Raw genomic sequence first — 11,852 nt, 5'->3', positions numbered from 1 at the left:
TTTACGTGAAATTCCTGAGGTTTTTGTTCTTGCGTGCTACGTGTTCATTAGGTAAATGTACATAAAATATGGTGAGATATATTGCTACTTATTACCTATTATAACGAGCTGTGGTTGTTTAGTTGCTAGAATAATGGTTGATATCTATAAAACAAACAGTTTGTAAATTATATAACTGAATGGAAAAAATTAGGATGATATTATTTATTAGTTTAATTTATTTTATTTATTAACACTTTGTACACGATATACAATAAAAAGAGGAAAAAAAGAAACAATTCATACAGTACTAGAGGCGGTCCTATCGCCTGAGGCGAACTCTACCAGATAATCTTTGGATGAAGGTGAGAGACATGAAGAGGAGGGCAGTTTAGGGGTATATACAAATACAAACATACCATACATACATACAAGAATACTTACACAACTATATATATATATATATATGTATTTATATATATTAACGTGGGAAAGGTACTACGTAGCATTTTAAGAATTTCAGAAAAGCTTAATTTCATTCAATCAAATTAAATTCCCCCATAATAGCATCCTTCAGTCATTATATTGTAAAAAACCTAATTCATCAGTGAGGTAAGCTGTTTAAAATTATTTCTTCTAATGCAAATATGATCTGTAATTAGTGATTAGAATAAGTTGATCGATTATTTATGTATTCATACTTATTATCATTAACAGTGTCTTATGTGACCTTAAAATATACTTAATATATTACAAAGTTTGATTACTTTTTTTTTCTCTATATTTTATAAATACAATAAAATTTATTTTAAGTCCTTTTTAGTATATTTTTCTGCTATTTCAATAAAATATTATAGAGGTTCTTCATTTATTTTCTCATCACAGAGTTCCGCAAATATCTTTGTCTCAAAAATGTAACAATTCGTATGCAGAGAAATTCGCTCGTTACTCGAGTGTCATTTTCTATAACGGCGTGATGTTCTGGTCGTTAGGGAATTTCATTTATCAAGGAGCCTCGTACGGGGAGTGTACGCTCGATTCAACGAGCCATTTAACTCGAGTAGCCTTTCGGAATGGCGCGTGGACTGTATGCTGCGTTAGTTCAGTTAGTTCCAACAGATTGGCCGCCTCCATTCGCCGTAAATGTAAGGTGGAACGTTATTTTTTTAATTCACCTATAGATAGATTTGTAATTGAAATCTATCTTGATATGGAAAAAAAAACAAATCGACTATTGTTTGGTATGAAATCAATTTATGCGGTCATATAGTTTCTAATATAATAGTAAAATCAGCCCTATTCTTTTCCAATATAAAGCACAGAGCAAATTAAAATATCTGCCTTTCGCTGTCAAAAATTTGACGTCTATTTAAACTATTAAATTGCATGTTACATATTTAATTATTTCTAAAATCTTGCAAAATACGAAACATTTAAAATATAACTAATAATAACAAAGATAATTTTAATTACTAATATTAAATCAAAAAATAAAGTAGAAAGTATTTTTTTTTGGTACTCATCAATAACTATTTATAGTTAAAAGCAATGTTTCCCAAAGTACCCACATCTCACGAGAGGGCAATTTAATTATTAAGAGGAGGGAACAATTGTAAAATGGACTCGGCAACTTTATTGATCTAGGAGTTAAACTTATTCGCTAAAGAAAATTGTTAACTAATTTCGGTAAATAATTATTCTCCTCATAGAGAGAGTAGTGGGGGCACCGGAACAGATGAAGGCATGATAACAACTGCTCTGACATGAATGCATTATTGAGAAGAATAATCATGTATACAAAAAAAAAAAAAATATAGAAAAATTTTCCTTAAAATTATTGGGAGTTTATATTTCAGTTTTCATTATATGTTTTTAAAAAAATACTATGTTTCGATAAAAATTTTCAAGTGATTTCTTTCTAAAACCTATCGTTTAGATTCTTAAGTTATCAATCTAATTATGTAATATTATATATTACGTATGTTACATATGAGGGTCATAAATATTTTAGAAAGAGACATGGCTCCATAAAGGTTGGGAAACACTGGTTTAAAGTGTAGAATGAGTAAAAGATGTAATTTCTTTGTTTAATTACTAAGATAGGTCCACGTAAATTTGTTACATAAATTTATCGATTATATACTTCTTAACAAAAATAATGTTTTTCGTGATCAGGTCAAAAACTTTCTTCGTCGTATGTCTCAGTTCATTAATATTGATTTCATTCAGTTACATGTATGTTACTGAAGTCAAGGTTGTCATCCTTTAATAAAAAATAAACACGTAAATAGAACTAAAAATCACAGCAATAACAAGCTTAAAGTAAGTTAGGACAGAAAACAAAAAAAAACAATGTTTGTGTATATAAATATGATTTCGTGGGTGTGTACGTACGTGCTTGCGTGAGTGTAGACGTCTCAGATACAAGAGGACCATCATCATCACTTTAGAAGTCCACTGTCGAAAATAGGCTTTTCACGTAGATTTTCAATAGGACTACTTGGAAGCTTCGGACGATCTTTACTAGGTCGTCTATCTACCCAGTGTGTATGCCACTCAGCGCTTGCCCGTCTATGGTGTCTAAACCAGAAGCATACATAGATTATTAAAGTATATTTCGTATTTAATAGCAAATAAATACCATGTTTTCCTCACAACTTCGTATGCCAGGAGCCTGTGTAACATCGTAATATTATAGGCAAACTTTTTAAAAAACAGCCCCTTCTTAAAAAAAATTGTTGGCGAGAAATAAATAAAATAAAAGGTAAATCTATACCTAAGTTAACAATAAAGAAACTGGAAAATGAGTTACAAATAAGTTTTTGATTTATAACAAATCTTTTAACCACACCCGAAACGAAATCAACAAAGTTTTTAGCGACGCATTGGCGGTTATTAAACACATGGCCACAGTGTGTGCTCGGAATCAAAAAGTGCTTACTGCAGTATTGCTGGAATCGATTTATAACCTCATTACATGCTCAAGGGAGCACCTCCGGAGAGGATTCCATTACAGACGTAAAATGGAATTTCCATCTAAAATACGATTGTGTAATGTCTCAATAATGAAATTTTCTCTATCATTTTGGCACATGCTATATCAACGGTTTATGTAAGTTCATATTTCAATCTACATGCCTGTTCACATGTAAACAAATTATAACTTTACATGAATTTTTAACTACTACTAGTGTAGTGAATTGACAGAAAATACAGGAAATTGACATTAAATACTTCAAATTCTTTCCTTGTCTTTGGGACCAAATAAAATCGACTAATATTTTGCTAATCTTAGTCGATTTTATTTGGTCTTGACAACGGCTCGATCAATTAGGCTATTTTTTTTTCTTCTTCTCGACACGAGGAAGGTTCTTATAGATAGAAAAAATCTATAATTGTAGCAGTGGGCAGACCACATAGCCCATAGTATTGATGAATACCGGAGCTTTAAGATTCTTGAGTAGAGATCACAGACAGGCAAGCGTAGAGTAGGACAACAAGGAAGACAGAAAAATCTTGGTATAAACATCGGAGAATGCTAGATTGGAGCATCCAATAGGTTTTATTAAAAATCTCCAAAAGAAGCCTATGTCCAACAGTAGAGGTCTCAGGGCAGAAATTACGACGATGAAACTGTATACAATAAAGCAAGGAAGGTTACTCGTTAAATGTAATTAATAATTACACTTGTAGGTAGCAGCCAATAAACATATCTTATGATCAAAAATTAAAAGGAGATGTTATAAAAAACTCTTTTTGACGACCCTTATGTCCCAATAGAAGTAATGTTATAAAATTGTCGAGATTGTACTACAGTAATTATATTATCTACTTTAAATAACAATACACGAAAACATGTTTAAGTGTGTTATTTTTGTGCCATTTTTAATATAAGACAAATTTTATTTGTAGGGTATATGAAAAATTTAAAATTGGAAAATAATTGAAGTTATCAACAATAAAAATGGAAGCTAGGAACTTCTGTACCGGACTACGGAGACATATTGAGCGTTTAGTGAAATACAGAATACACTCGTCATAAAAACTGACTACACAGTAGTGTCTTTAACTGATAAAAGCATTTTGGAATAATTTTATAGAAAAAAAGAATGCGTAGTATCCGAGTACAAGAGATAATGTTTATATGTTTTATCACGAAGGCCGTTCGATTGTGGAACGCGTATCGCTAAATATATGACGTGCTAAGTCAACTCTCTACGTTTAAGAAAATGGTTTACAAGCTATTATTTTCCTTTTCATTTTGATTTTCCTCATTTAATTGAATTTTCATGTTTTATGATATTAACTTGTTTCATCTACCTTTCTTAATTTATCTCTGCACCGTCTAACCGTTAACTGGTAGAGAATACCCTCGTCATTAAGTGTTTAAATAAATAAATAAAAAATAGATATTTACTAGATCATTGATTGTTTATTCTTAAATTCATCTTTTTGCTTTCTCTGTTTATTTGTTCTTTCTGAAGCAAGTGCGATCCAAGTTAGTTAGACATTTTAATTTTTTATTATGTATTATACTCTATCTATTTTGTTTATTATAAATATATATGAACAAATGTCACAATGTGTGCAAACGTATATGTATGTGTGTATAAATGTAATTTCTGTCTATATATACAAGTTGACTATTCGCTACTTATCGCTCTACTATTTCTATACTACGGTTGCCTGGAAGAAATTGCCTCGTGTGATAAGACCGCCCATTGTAGTTTTTCTTTACTATTATGTAAAAATATTAAATTAAATGAATTCCTAGTCAATCGTAACGTGTAGAGTTATTTTGCATGTGAGACTTTTATATGTAGTCCTAGTCACCGCAAAAAAAATTAATACTGTTACTAAAAATATTTTCATATCTGTTAGAATTAGTTAGTTTTTTATGCGTTTTCTTTTATTATGTCCGCACGTCCGCAGTCCACACAAAAACAGATTTATACTGGTTTGCACAATTTAAATTAACGTAATATGAAGCAATTTAATATCTGTTTAGTTTAAATGTACCTTCAGGTCATGTGACGCATTTGTGTTCTCGAAGCTTTGTACAGCCCCGGGGATATACAGACTTACATTATGTCAACGGTGTACAAATAAAACTTTTATATCTTTGTTCTATGCTTGAAGAAGATGTAATCATCAAAAGAGTTTATTCTGGGATTCGTGAAATATTACAACTTTTAAGAACGACAATCCTGAATATAATTATAGTATTGGTAATTTTGGTTTTCTTCTTCTTTTCAGCCGATAGACGCCCACTTCTGGGCCTTCTGCAAAGGTCTTCACGATGACCAATCCTGCTCTACCCGCATCCACCAAATATCTACAAACTTATCCATGTTGTTGGTTCACCTAGTGTAAGGCCTACCTACGCTGGATCGACCTGCTCGTGGTCGACGCTCAAGAACCTTTCGATGAGCACAATGTGCCCCGCCCACTGCTACAAATGAGCAATTCTTAAAGTTACGTCCGTAACTTTGATTCTTTTGCATTTTTGATTTGACTCCGAGTGTTAACTCCGAGTGTAGCTCTCTCCATTGCTTTCTGGTAAAATTATTTTCAAAATGAATATTTCATTTAAAATTAATTAAAAAGACGTCTTTATTGACTTATTTATTATCATTTTCATCTTTTATTAATTTATAATATCCATAGTCAATTTAATATCAAATTATAGAATACCATTCATGTCTAATTGGGATCAAAGTTAATATTCTCAAAATGAGATGATAAATTTATGTTAACGTTGTTTATTATGTAAGGATAATAACAACCAAAACATATTGTTACAAAGCACAAGCTACAGAGTCAACTCTCTTAACAATAAATACTGAACCCCAGGATCAAGAACACGCGTGAACATAAAGTTATTTATATTTTTTTGTGTACGGTTCCTGGAAATTCTAACCGCGTACTATCTCGAAAATACCTAACATACATACCCTATCCACAGTATAAATGTTCCTTCCTTGACGACAGTTCAGTGTTGTTTATCGAGATATAAGATCATGGCGAAAGTATACTTTATATTCAAGTAGGATGACCGTCTGATTTGTGAATAAAGGACTCCATGTGAACTAGTGGTGTTTTATTTCGAGTCAGAACCTACAGTACGTAACAATATGTAGCGTCTCTCTCACCCACTTAACATTCAACGTTCCCAACTGCGAAACTAAACATCCATGACGTCACTTCTCATCGCACATTACTTATAGAAATACGACGTATTGCAAATATCGAGCGGTTTGATTTGGTTGTAGATTTGTGTAACATTAATGTCAACATCTACTTTCCTAGTTTCATAGCACCAAAACAAAAGACGACATACCATACATATTTTAAATTTGTAATAAAACGTGTTGAACAAATTTAAACCTTAACAAGGTCGTCTATCCTTGATAATGAACGTCCGGTGCTACACTTATCTTTATAACTCCTGGTAAAATGGAAGGAAAGAGACCTAGAGGCGGAAACCTCAAACAGTGATGAGAATGATAGAGCTGGAGCTACCAATTAGTCCTGAAATAAAGTAAACTAATAAATACAACCACCAAAGACAGCATATTGATACAAAATAAACCTCGATTCGAAGCAGTAAATGAAACGACCAGAGAGACAGAAAATCACAAAATCGATATACGATCCATTATAAAATACCTGTAATCACTTACGTCCAATATTAAAAAGAAACTTCAAACAAATATACAACCCTACTCTGTGATATAAGAGTGGCAATTTAGAAAATTGACAAACCGGAGCAGAGGTAGGTAAAAAGATACGACCTACTTATAAAAATATCCTTTAGAGTAAATCACGAAACTGTAAACTGGTCGCTGGCTCATAAATTCATCGATTTAAAAGGATTTTTACAATTTTAAATGTGATTTGAATGAAAAAATGTGATTTCTACTGGACAGTATTTGATACAAAATATTTAATCTTAGTAGATTCTCATCATTATCAGACAGATAAAGGCCCACTGAAAGGTATAGGTCTCCCTCAAAGAAGATAACTAAATATGAGATCATTGGTCCACCTAATGGACGGCCTAGCTAGGCGTCTACCTGGTCGTGGTTGCCACTTGAGAACCTTTCGGTAGCCACTACCATCGGTTACACGAGCAATGTGACTCGCGTACTGCGACTTCAGATGAGTAATTCTTCAAGTTACGTTGGTGACGTTGGTTCTTCTGCGAATAGTAGTATTGTTTATCAATAATATAATAACAACAAGTATTCAACACAGTACATTCTCAGAAAATCTTTCGATACTTACGGCGTAAGAACGTCTCCTGAGATATAAACGCTACGGTAGTTTAAGCGACAATTCTTTTTTATCATCGGCGGACATAATGAAGCATGTTAATGTTTATAATTACCAACAAGGACTTACAAATCTCTGTACAACTTCAATATCGAGTTAATAATTTTGTGTTAACCATTTAGCAACATAGTTGCTCGGATGTACAAGGTGATTGGTTATAGGTATAAAAGTTTAAAGGAGTAAATTAACAGTTAATTTTGTATAAATTATTTATTATCGGGAGCTCTATTAACAAATCCATGGTTTCAAAAATAATGAAGAACATTGTAACATGGGAATAAAAAGTGTTTATGAAATTAGGGCTTATTAAGATTGATTATTGTTTACTATCTGTCCCTGTAAAGTTTATACTTTCATGAAGTTTTTAGTCTACCGTTTTAAAGGAAATATAAAAAATTAAGTTATGAAATCTAATGGATTCAGGTATTATTTTGCTGAAGTCCATCCTAAATAAGAAAAGGACCAATATATAGCTACTCGTCTAGTGAGTGAACTAATGTTTGGCACTAATCGGTGTAACGTTACTCCTATAGATGCCCCGTGGAGGGGTGAAACACATGTTGAGTGATTTAACGGTGGTAGTTGTGTAATTCGCATTATTTGCCGCATTCGCATTTATCAGCGGGCTGGCAGGCGGTGCACTTTATTGCACGACTACTACTGCATTAGCGGAAGTGGCTAAATATTGGTTCTTACTAAGTTATGTAAATAAAAAAATAATGTAACTTACTTCAGAGTGATCCCTTTTTATAATACTTTAAAGCTTTTTGCTGACAAATGAGTTATACATTTACCTATTTATTGCTTATACACCTATAATCAATAGCTTTGTTTAATAATATCATTTAAATGTAAAACACATTTAAAATTTCATTTAGATATATTGTCAGGCTAAAACTCATAAAATATTTTCTCTATGTAATAGAACGCGAACTTATATTGAAGGCTGAATAAACATTCATAAACGATTTACGTAACCAAAACCGGTATGGTCTCAATTGACTTTTGTGGTTGTTTTATCTCTCTCTCGTTCGTCCTTATATTGTGCGATAGGGATTTTTTTATTCATTTATTTCAGTATACCAGCAGTACACATAAGTTAAAATAATATTAAAAATTGTCGAACGTTAGTGTGTGTTCCTTTATAGATGACGGAACATTAAAAATTTATTATACACGACACTGTAGAAATAAAGATCAGACCACATAAAATCAAATTGAAGAGAAAAACGATAGCGCGAAAGAAAAAAAAAATTAAGCTCTTGATTTTAAACACTGAAAGAGCACCTAATTTGAAAATGTTTACTCCGGTGCGCAATCTTCTTCAAGGCTGTGTGCTTAAAAATACTCAATTAAAGATCTGTTATGGATACAGTGGATTATTAAAATGGGTTATAAAGACGCTATTAGAGCTGCGAAAGATATCGATGACAATTGTTCAAATATGAGAGTATAATTCCACAATTGTCTATAAAGGCGCGTATGCACGGTGCCTTTCAAGAGCCTCGAGGCAAATAGCACGGAATCCGGAGCCTAATAAACTCTAAAAGGTTTCCACAAGAGATTTGACCATTAAATATTTTATGTAAAAATAGTACTAAGCAACGGTCTTTGAGGGAGGACATATGATAGTGTTTCAGACGTTGAGTATACAGACTTCTGTGCAAAATATTCGTAGATATTATATCTACTAAATACTATATCCCCTAGATACGCTGTGAAAATATCTGTGAAGATTTTTTTTTTTCAATTTTAAATATTTATTTCACCTTCGTCTTTTTTTTGCATATTCATTTACTCTTCAGATGAAGAAGGAAATATATATTGTGAAGCAAAATAGACATCTTGCTTCACAATTTCTCTCATTCATAGCATTATTTACACTTTTTTCAAACATCGCCTTTCATTCCTCTTTTTTATTCCCAAGATACCGCAGTTTTGTTCAAGAGTATACCAGTAAAGTTTCTAGACATCACAGGCTTAGTTTACAGTTAAATATTTATTTTTAGTATGTTTTTTTTTAATAAATACATTTATAATCGATTTATCTTTATAATTTACCGCAGATTTGTATTACCTTCGTATACTTGGTGAAGGTTTAGCGTGTGTTAAATTTACAAACATTACTTAGAATAAGTTACCTAATTATGCCTTGGCGATTTGTGGTTTTCTGTTAATGGAAACGTGTACGCGGTGATGAACTTTGTACTTTTAAAGGTTACACTTTACGATATTGGATCCAACCTCGTAACGATACTTAAACATGTTAAGTACTTGTAAACTATTTAATTACTGTGTCAAATATTTGTTACTGTATTATTTAAACGTTGAAAGTTTGTTCTAAGAATTTCATTTCAGATTGACAGATTAAAAATCAAAATATCATCATTAAGTGTTTAGTAACATATTCAAAGAATTGAGTTGAGGTATATTAGAACAACATAACCATCATAATTCTAGCGTTAAGAAGCCCACTGCTGAATATAGACCTCCCACGTAGATTTCTAATAATTGGACGTGGTTTGCATCTAGTGTGTTGGTACCCGTTCCAGAGAACTAAGATCTGTGATGGAGGCCCTAGGCTTGCAGTGGGCATCTATCGGCTGACAATGATTCTAAGTGTTTCACTCTTACTATCTATATTCCTCACCACTAGTGATGAATAAGAGATAGATTACTCATCCAACCGTGGCCAGTATAATGACGGTGCATCTGAAATAGGATTATCTTTTAAAGCTGCACAAAAATATAATTTCGTTGATAATGCGCGCACCCGCTTGATTCCAGTTAGCACACTGTGAAAATTTTATGATAGCGGCAAAAACCGTTTACCCGCTCGCAAAGGATTAATTATAAAGTAAATACATTTTTTGCTCAAAATTCATATAAATTTAACACGTTGACTGCCGTCTGTATTTACAATAAAATTTTCGTTAGATATCTACGTTTAAATATATGTGAAAATTCTTTGTAAGTAGTCGCCTATTTGATCAGCGATTGGAACTCATTTTATCACCCGAATACGGGAGACGTGGCCTTTTGAGAACCTTTACTGTCTCTCCATTATAAGTGACATGGCAGTCAACGTGTTAAAAATATTACCTTTTTAACTGTGTGCTATCGGAGAGTTTAATCTCAACACAACAAATAAATAATATAGAATGGGCTGCAGTGCAGTTGCATCAAAAATGACCTTCAGCTATTGCCTAGAATTTCCACAATTTGTGTGGGAACAATAACACTGCTTGATCGGTTAATAGTGTGAGTGGAGTTTAATAGGTTAGATAGGCAATGTTAGAGACAACACCTAACGAGCTGGAGCACAAAAATTAAAACGATTGGATGAAAAAGAGACATAGTTTATTTTAAAAGTCATCCGCCTGCAACTTCAGATACACCAACGCCGTAATAAATTATTTGTCATGTGAATGAAAAATTTTTTACATATAACTTTCACCACTCATTTGTAAATATTAAACATCGATTCAAAATTGATATAAGATAGTCTTTAATTTCATATTCATCACAGCACTAAAGATTTAATACAAATTCAAAAACAACAACACATATATCAACACATTTTTATATTTCATAATATTTTTCGGCGTGATTCGCGGTTTTGACAACCGCCTACAAATCATACGCCGCGCGCCCACATATTTTGCGCATGCGTAGACCGATGGATTGACAGCGAAAGCATTTTGACAGCTGTGATTATTTCGCTACAATGGTAAATTGACATGGTTACGGAACATTAACCATTTTGATAATCTGTTAATAGTACGGTCTAAGAACTTACGGCATCGTCATCACCGTCATTATTTCAGTCAAAGAACGTCTACTGCTGACTTCTTTAATTTCCAACAACACCAGCTGGAAGCCACCTGCATCCAATGTCTTCCGACGATCTTCACAAGTTGGCTCTCCGTCTTGCTAAAGTACTCACCGAGCATAAAATAATTGATTACGCTATGTAGCCTGTTCACTGCCAGTTCAATTTGCCAAGCTGCTTTTTTATATCGATTGGTTTCGGTCGCTTAAGATCTTTCTATTTCCGATTCAATATCTAAGAGAGCGGCTAGTCTGCAGAGGTTCAAAGAAAAATAATTTTACAAACGTAATTACAAAAACAATTTCTCAAAGTTAATTAATGAAATTGTTAGAGACAACGATTATTCTAATCAAAATTTTATCCTACTCTCAAATAATATAAATATACAGCATTTTTTTAGTTACGTAACAAGTATATGCATATTTAAAAACTTCTTTACCCGTGCCATGAAAGCGAAACCCTTTTGTTATTATAACCCTCTCAATTTCGTACGAAAATTAAGTGCGTTGCTGTAATATTGGACTTTAGAGTTGTTGTTCTAAACGAGATATTGTTGTTCAATATTTATGAAAAACAATTTTCATTTGTGAAATATTCCATTATAATCTGTATACCAAAAAAATGTCTCAATTTCACTTAATTCCTTATGCTTGACATATTGCAGATTGCTACTACCAATAGGTTCTGGAGCAAAAACCACAGGCCG

General features: G+C 32.5%; 1 long non-coding RNA gene across 1 annotated transcript; it reads left to right on the top strand.

The window, feature by feature from the left end:
- The first annotated feature begins 1,001 nt into the window (after nt 1-1,001).
- Nucleotides 1,002-6,068, top strand: LOC137918417 (uncharacterized). The gene is made up of 2 exons (XR_011106692.1): nt 1,002-1,129; nt 5,236-6,068. It is a non-coding gene; the product is annotated as an uncharacterized lncRNA (long non-coding RNA).
- The last annotated feature ends 5,784 nt before the right edge of the window (nt 6,069-11,852 follow it).

Source organism: Battus philenor, unplaced genomic scaffold (assembly GCF_028537555.1).
Source record: "Battus philenor isolate CCGP_79_NKW_IND1 unplaced genomic scaffold, ilBatPhil1.0.hap1 SCAF_14, whole genome shotgun sequence".
NCBI classification, from domain to species: domain Eukaryota; kingdom Metazoa; phylum Arthropoda; class Insecta; order Lepidoptera; family Papilionidae; genus Battus; species Battus philenor.
Note: the sequence above shows the minus strand (reverse complement) of the source record. Positions and strands in the feature narration are given on the sequence as shown.